At 41.6% G+C, this 7,234-nt stretch overlaps 1 protein-coding gene and 1 non-coding gene across 3 annotated transcripts in view; one reads left to right on the top strand and one right to left on the bottom strand.

Annotated features, from left to right (window-relative positions):
* Positions 1-7,234, bottom strand: part of SLC24A4 (solute carrier family 24 member 4) — a 173,974-nt gene that overhangs the window by 16,913 nt on the left and 149,827 nt on the right. The gene's annotated exons all lie outside the window — the stretch shown is intronic.
* Positions 923-995, top strand: TRNAE-UUC (transfer RNA glutamic acid (anticodon UUC)). The gene has a single exon. It is a non-coding gene; the product is annotated as a tRNA-Glu (tRNA).

Genomic DNA, 7,234 nt, shown 5'->3' with positions numbered 1-7,234 from the left:
ATATATATATATATATATATATATATAGTTAAGATGGAAATACTCCCCAAACTGATCTACAGATTCAATGCAATCCCTACTAAAATCCCAGCTGACATTTTTGCAGAAACTGAAAAGCTAATTCTAATATTCATATGGCAATACAAGAGACCCAGAATAGCCAAACCAATCTTGAAAACATAATGAAGTTGGAAAACTTACATGCTCTGAATTTAAAACTTACTTACAGAGCTACAGTAATCAAGAGTGTGTGCTACTGGCCTAAGGATATATAGAACAATGAAACAGAATTTACAGTCCAGAAATAAACCCATACATTTAAGGTGAATTGATATTTAACAACAGTGTCAAAACAATTCAATAGGGAAATAGTAATTTTTTTAGCAAATTGTGTAGGGACAACTGTATACAGATATGCAAAAGAATGAAACTGGACCCCTACCTCATACCATATACAAAAACTAACTCAAAATATCTAGTGTTCATAATATATAAAGAGGACTTCCGTGGTGGCACAGTGGTTAAGAATCCGCCTGCCAATGCAGGGGACACGGGTTCGAGCCCCAGTCCGGGGAGATCCCACATGCAACGGAGCAACTAAGACCGTGTGCCACAGCTACTGAGCCTGCACTCTAGAACCCACGAGCCACAACTACCGAGCCCACGTGCCACAACTACTGAAGCCCATGTGCCTAGAGCCCATGCTCCGCAACGAGAAGCCACTGCAGTGAAAAGCCCGTGCACCACAACAAAGAGTAGTCCCCGCTCGCCACAACTAGAGAAAGCCCGCACGCAGCGACGAAGACCCAACACAGCCAAAAATAAATTAATTAATTAAATAAATTTTTAAAAAAAGAATAAAGAACTCATAACTCAACAAATAAAAAAATATCCCAATTTTAAAACTAGGCAAAGGGGGAACTCCCTGGTGGTCCAGTGGTCAGGACTCGGCACTTTCACTGCCAGGGGCCCAGGTTCGATCCCTGGTTGGGGAACTAAGATCCCACAAGCCTCATGGTGCGGCCAAAAAAAAATAAAAGTTAAAAATTAAGAAGAAAAATAAAAACGGGCAAAGGATTTGAATAGACAGTTCTCCGAAGAAAATATACAAATGGCCAATGGGCATGTGAAAAGTTGCTCATCATCTTTAGCCATTAGGATAATGCAAATCAAAACTACTCCAGACCCACAATTATAACGATAATAGAAAAGATAAATAATAACAAGTATTGGTGAAGATGTGGGAGAATAGGCACCCTTACACCCTGCTGGTGGAAATGTATAATGGTCCAGCCTCTCGGAAAAGAGTTTGGCAATTCCTCAATATGTCCCACAAAAACCTGTACTCAAATGTTCATAGCAGCGTTATTCATAATAGCCCCAAAGTGGAAACAACCTAAATATCCATCAAGTTATAAATGGATAAACAAAATGTAGTATAAAAATACAATGGAATTTTCACTCATAAAAAGGAATGAAGTATTGATACATGCTGCATGGATGAACCTAGAAAACACTGTGCAAAATGAAAGAAGCCAGACACAAAAGGTCACATATTATATGATTCCATTTATATGAAATGTCCTGACTAGGCAAATCCATAGAGACAGAAAGTAGACTGGTGGTTGCCAGGGGATGGGGGAGGTGGAGAATGGGGGGGAGTGATTGCTCAGGGGTATGAAGTTTCTTTTCGGGGTAATGAAAATTTTATGAAATTATATGGTGATGTTGCACAACTTTGTGAACATACTGAAAAACATTGAACTGTATACTTTATTAGTATGAATTTTATGGTTTATAAATTATAGCTCAATAAAAAAAAAGAAATTGCAAAGTAGGCTGGCAGTAGCAGTTTTAGCTCTGTATATCTGTGCTTGAATCTTTCTAAGTCACTAAAAACATATTTGCTAAGAAAAAAAAAAAAACCCAGCCTGTTTATAATAACGAATCAGGACAATATGGTTAGCTAGAAATCAGCAAATCCATTCATGTATTCATCCTAGATGCTACATCTAGAAAAACAGCTGTCTTCCCAGATCTTCCTCTGCATATAACTTTCTGCACCTTGTAATCCTTGCACAAACAGCAGAAAGTTTTCCTACCTGATTAGTCTGTCCAAAATTTCAGCCCACATCCCAATTCATCCAGGCCGCCAGGGAAGGCCTAGGGCATCTCCAGAACTGACCTAAAACACTGTATGTAAGGGAAAAATCCATTTTGAGGAACTGTAACCCTGGACACTTACATGCTCAGGAGCGCCTTTGCAGATATATACAATTGCCACAGCAGAAGGATAATTTATTTTCACAGACACCAAATTGAAGCTGATGTTTGTCTAGCATGGGTTTTGAATCTGGTTTGGACATCTGCCCTGATCTGGTCCCACCCGGCTGGCAAGCCTCATGGCCCACCATTGTTTCCTAAGAAACAATGCTCCATCAGACCTGCTCTATGGCTGTGTTTTCCAACTGTTAGATGAGACCCATTAGCGGACTGTGAAATTAATTAAGTGGGTGGCAACTAGCATTTCCTTAAAAAGGAAAAAAAAGTATTAGAGTTACGGTAAACAAGTTAAATACTATTCTGAAGACTTCTATTTCCTTTTTATAGATATCTGTGTGCGTGTGGAAGGTATTTATTACTGTGCGTCACGGTCCAAGTGTGGAAAACTTTCACAGTGATCATGCTGTGCCCCACCCCACCCACACCTTCCACCTGTCTTCAGCGTCTCCATTGTTTAATGAGGCACCGTAAGACACCAGACACCGAAATGATTATTGTGGTTTCCACGAGCAAATGCAAGGCAGGGTGAGCAGGCCTGGGATTGGCTGGTTTGAACAGTTTCAGCGGGATCTGGGGGACAGGGGCTGTCTCCAGTTGTCTGGTACTGACCCTGCAGTGATCAGGGCAAAGGACTAGTGCCTCCTGGAGTGCGAGAGCCAGACAGAAGCCAGCGATTCAGAGTACTGAGCTCCGGACGGGGTAGTCTGCACATGAAAAGTGTACTTCTGGATGGGTAGTTTGCTATATCTCTAAGAACTGGCTAGCCCGAGCAATGCTGGGTTGTGCAGGGCATTCGTTGCTCTTATCTGCCTAGCATCCACGCCCCGCTCCTGGTAACAGCATGCTAATGTTCCTTTAGGGAACCAGCCCTCCATTCCATATCAGCCATGTGGTTTGGAGGGCTGACTCTACTTTCTGGCTCTATGGCTGGGTGTGTTGAGTCCAGCTTGGCTAATCATGCATTCCATAAATACTCAGTGTGTTCATTCTCCGTGCTAGGCACTATTCTAGGTACTGAGAATCCACCAGTGGACAAATCAACAACCCTTGCCATTGAGCGGTTTACATGGGTTTGGGGTTGGATGGATAACCCATTTAGAGACCCATGTGTGGATTTTGCTGGGAATCACTGTCTGCAATACCCATTATCCCTTCCTCCTTACTAACAGAACCCTATTTTGCTTTGGACAGTAGGTTCCTAGCTAAAAACCTTAATTTCCTAGGCTTCCTGGCAGGTAGGAGTGGCCATGGACCGTTCTGGACAATGAGATGTAAGGAGATGTCTATGTGGTAGGGTTTCCAGGAAGGTGACTATCTTCCTGATAAGAAGAGACAGGCTTAGTGACATGTGTCTCCTGCCCTTTGTCCTTCCTCCTTGTTCCTGCCTGGAACATGAACATACAAGCCACAGGAGCCACTTGGCAACCTTGAAGACAAAAGTCACCTGCTAAGGATGGAAGAACAGAAATGGGACACCCATGGTATGACAGAGCTATGAGACTCCCTCATCTCAGGACTTCTTATGCGATAAAAATAAATCCTTTGAGGTGAAGGATTTGTCACATGAATTTTCTGTTACATGCAGCCAAATGCAATCCTTAACTCAGCCAGAGGCGCCACTTGTGCACTGGTTAATCGGATAGGAGGTAAGCCTAGATGGCTGGTGGTCACCTCGGCAAGCTGCCAGAGGATGAAGCCAGTACAGGGAAAACCTTGCTGAGCGATGTCCCAGGGTCTTGTAACCATTTGAGCCCCGTGTTGAGCTTTGCCTGAAGGTAGATTCTCTCAGTGAATCTGCCACTACGGGCCCTTTGGCTTAAACCAGCCTGAGTTGGGTTTCTCTAACATTAAGAGTCTGGACTAATTAATGGGTGAAGTGATAGATTTGGGGGGCTACAGGACAATGCCTATGCTGAGGGATATTCCTCTGACACCACCAGGAGCCCCTCCAGCCCCCCTTCCAACTGCCATCCCTTCAAGTGCTTGAAGTAGGAAATTACAATTTAATTATGTGAAAAAAAATCTTTAAAATGAACTCTAACAAAACAGATGGCTAATCATACCGGAGGGAAAAAAATAAGAAGAGATGCAGTTGTTCATGAAAAACTTCAAACAAAATAATTTGGATAGTTAACTACCTAGAGTGGTTAACCTGCGGTACGTGGGGATGTGTGTGTCACCAGATGATGTAGATATTCATGGACCCTGGAACTAGGAGTGTTTACATGATCTAGAGAGCATAGGTCCAAGACTAGTGTTCTCGAGCTTGAGTATAACTCAGAATCCCCTGGAGCTAATGATTTGGCAGCTCTGGAACTGGGCTGGGGGTGGGGACGGCGGAGGGGGTGGTCAAGAATTTGCATTTGTTAACAAGTTCCCAGATGCTGCCCATGCTGCTTGTCTCGCCCCTTTGAGAACCTCCATTCTAGATTAACTCCATTTAAAAACTGAGACAGGGCTTCCCTGGTGGCGCAGTGGTTAAGAATCCGTCTGCCAGTGCAGGGGACACAGGTTCAAGCCCTGGTCCGGGAAGATCCCACATGCCTCGGAGCAACTAAGCCCGCATGCCTAGAGCCTGTGCTCTGCAACAAGAGAAGCCACTGCAATGAGAAGCCCGCTCGCCACAACTCGAGAAAGCCCACGCACAGCAACAAAGACCCAACGCAGCCAAAAATAATTTTAAAAAATAAATAAAAACTGAGATAATTAAGATGCTGATGCTGCTTGTCTCACCCCTTTGAGAACCACCATTCTAGATTAACTCCATTTAAAAACTGAGATAATTAAAATATCATAAAATTCACCCCTTTTAAAGTGTACGATTAGGTGGGTTTGGGGATATTAGAAAACCGTGTAACCATCACTACATAATTCCAGATGATTTTCAGGACCCTGAAAAGAAACCCCCTCCCTTTTAGCAGTATTCCCCATTCCCCGTCCCCTCAAGCTCTGGCAATCACTGTAGTTTGCCTATTCTGGACATTCTATATGCATGGAATCAACATGCGGCCTTTTGTGTCTGGCTTCTTTCACTTAGCATAATGTTTTCAAAGTTCATTAATGATGTAGCATGAAGCATCTCATTCCCTTTTATGGCCAAATAATATTCCATTATATGAATATACTATATTTTGTTTAATCTGCTCAGCACTTGGATTTTTGGATTATTTCTACTTTTTAGCTACTATGAATAATGCTGCTGTGAACATGCGTGTACAAGTTTTTGTGTGGACATATGTTTTCATTTCTCTTGAGTATATAACCAGGAGTAGAATTGATGCACCATATAGTAACTCTATGTTTAACTCTCTGAGGACCTGCTAGGCTGGTTTCCAAGAGGCTTTACCATTTTACATTCCCACCAGCTAGTATACGAGGGTTCCAACATATCCACATCCTTGCCAACGCTTTAGGGCTGTCTTTTACTATAGCCATTCTAGTGAGTGATTAGTGGTATCTCACTGTGGTTTTGATTTGCATTCCCCTGATGACTAATAATGTTGAGCATCTTTCATGGACTTACTGGCTGCTTGTAAATCTTCTTTGGGGAATTGTTGACTCAGATGCCTTGCCCATTTATATTGCTGAGTTCTAAGAGTTCTGTATATATTCTAGATACTAGATCTTTATCAGAAATATAATTTACAAATGTTTTCTCCCATTCCAGGAGTTGTTTTTTCACTTTCTTCATAGTGTCCTAGAAGTCACAGAAGTTTTTAATTTTGATGAAGTGTTTTTCTTTAATTTTATTTTTTGGCTACTTATGCTTTCGATATATTTAAGAAACCATGGTCTAATCCAAGGTCACAAATATGTATTCCTATGTTTTCTTCTAAGAGTTTCATATATTGAGCTACTACATTTAAGTCTGTTTCATGTTAACTTTTGTATATGGTGTGAATTAGGGGTCCAATTTCTTTTAAAAAATGTGGCTATCTAATTTTCCTAGCACCTTTTTTTTTTTTTTTTTTTTGCGGTACGCGGGCCTCTCACTGTTGTGGCCTCTCCTGTTGCGGAGCACAGGCTCCGGATGTGCAGGCTCAGCGGCCACGGCTCACGGGCCCAGCCGCTCCGCGGCATGTGGGATCTTCCCAGACCGGGGCACGAACCCATGTCCCCTGCATCGGCAGGCGGACTCTCAACCACTGCGCCACCAGGGAAGCCCACCATTTGTTGAAAAGGCTATTTTTCCCCCATTGAATTGTCTTGGCACCCTTATGAAGAATTACTGACCTCAAATGTATGGGTGTATTTCTGGACTCTCAATTCTATTCCATTGATATATATTTCTATCTCATGCCAGTACCAGACAGTCTTGATTATTATATCTTCGTAATAAGTTTTGAAATCAGGAAGTGCTTCAACTTTGTTCAAGATTCTTTTGGCTATTCTGGGTCCCCTGCATTTCCGTATGAATTTTAGAATCAGCTTGTCAATTTCTGCAAAAAAAAAAAAAAGCTAGCTTGGATTTTGATAAAGATTGCATGGAATTTGTAGATCAACATGAGGACTACTGCCATCTTAAAAATGTTAAGTCTTCCAACCTATGAACTCAGGATGTCTTCCCATTTATTTAATCTTCCTTAATTTCTTTCGATAATATTTTATAGTTTTCAGTGTACAAATCTTGTTCTACCTTTGCTAAATTTATCCCTAAGTATTTTGTCGTTTCTGATGGCACTGTAAACAAAATTTTAATTTCATTTTCAGGTTGTTAGTGTATAGAAATACAATTGAATTTCGTATACTGACCTTGTATTCTGCAGGTTTATTAACTCTTATAGGGTTGTGGGGCTTTTTGGGTGGATTTCTTAGGATTTTCTATATATAAGATCATGTCATCTGTGAGTACAGCTTTACTTCTTCCTTTCCAAATTGGATGCCTTTTATTTTTCCTTTGCCTATTTACCCTGGACAGAACCTCTAGCGCAATGTTTAATGGAAGAGGAAA

Source organism: Lipotes vexillifer, unplaced genomic scaffold (genome assembly GCF_000442215.2).
Source record: "Lipotes vexillifer unplaced genomic scaffold, Lipotes_vexillifer_v1.1 scaffold1126, whole genome shotgun sequence".
Lineage (NCBI taxonomy): Eukaryota > Metazoa > Chordata > Mammalia > Artiodactyla > Lipotidae > Lipotes > Lipotes vexillifer.
This window is presented reverse-complemented; position numbering and strand designations above follow the sequence as displayed.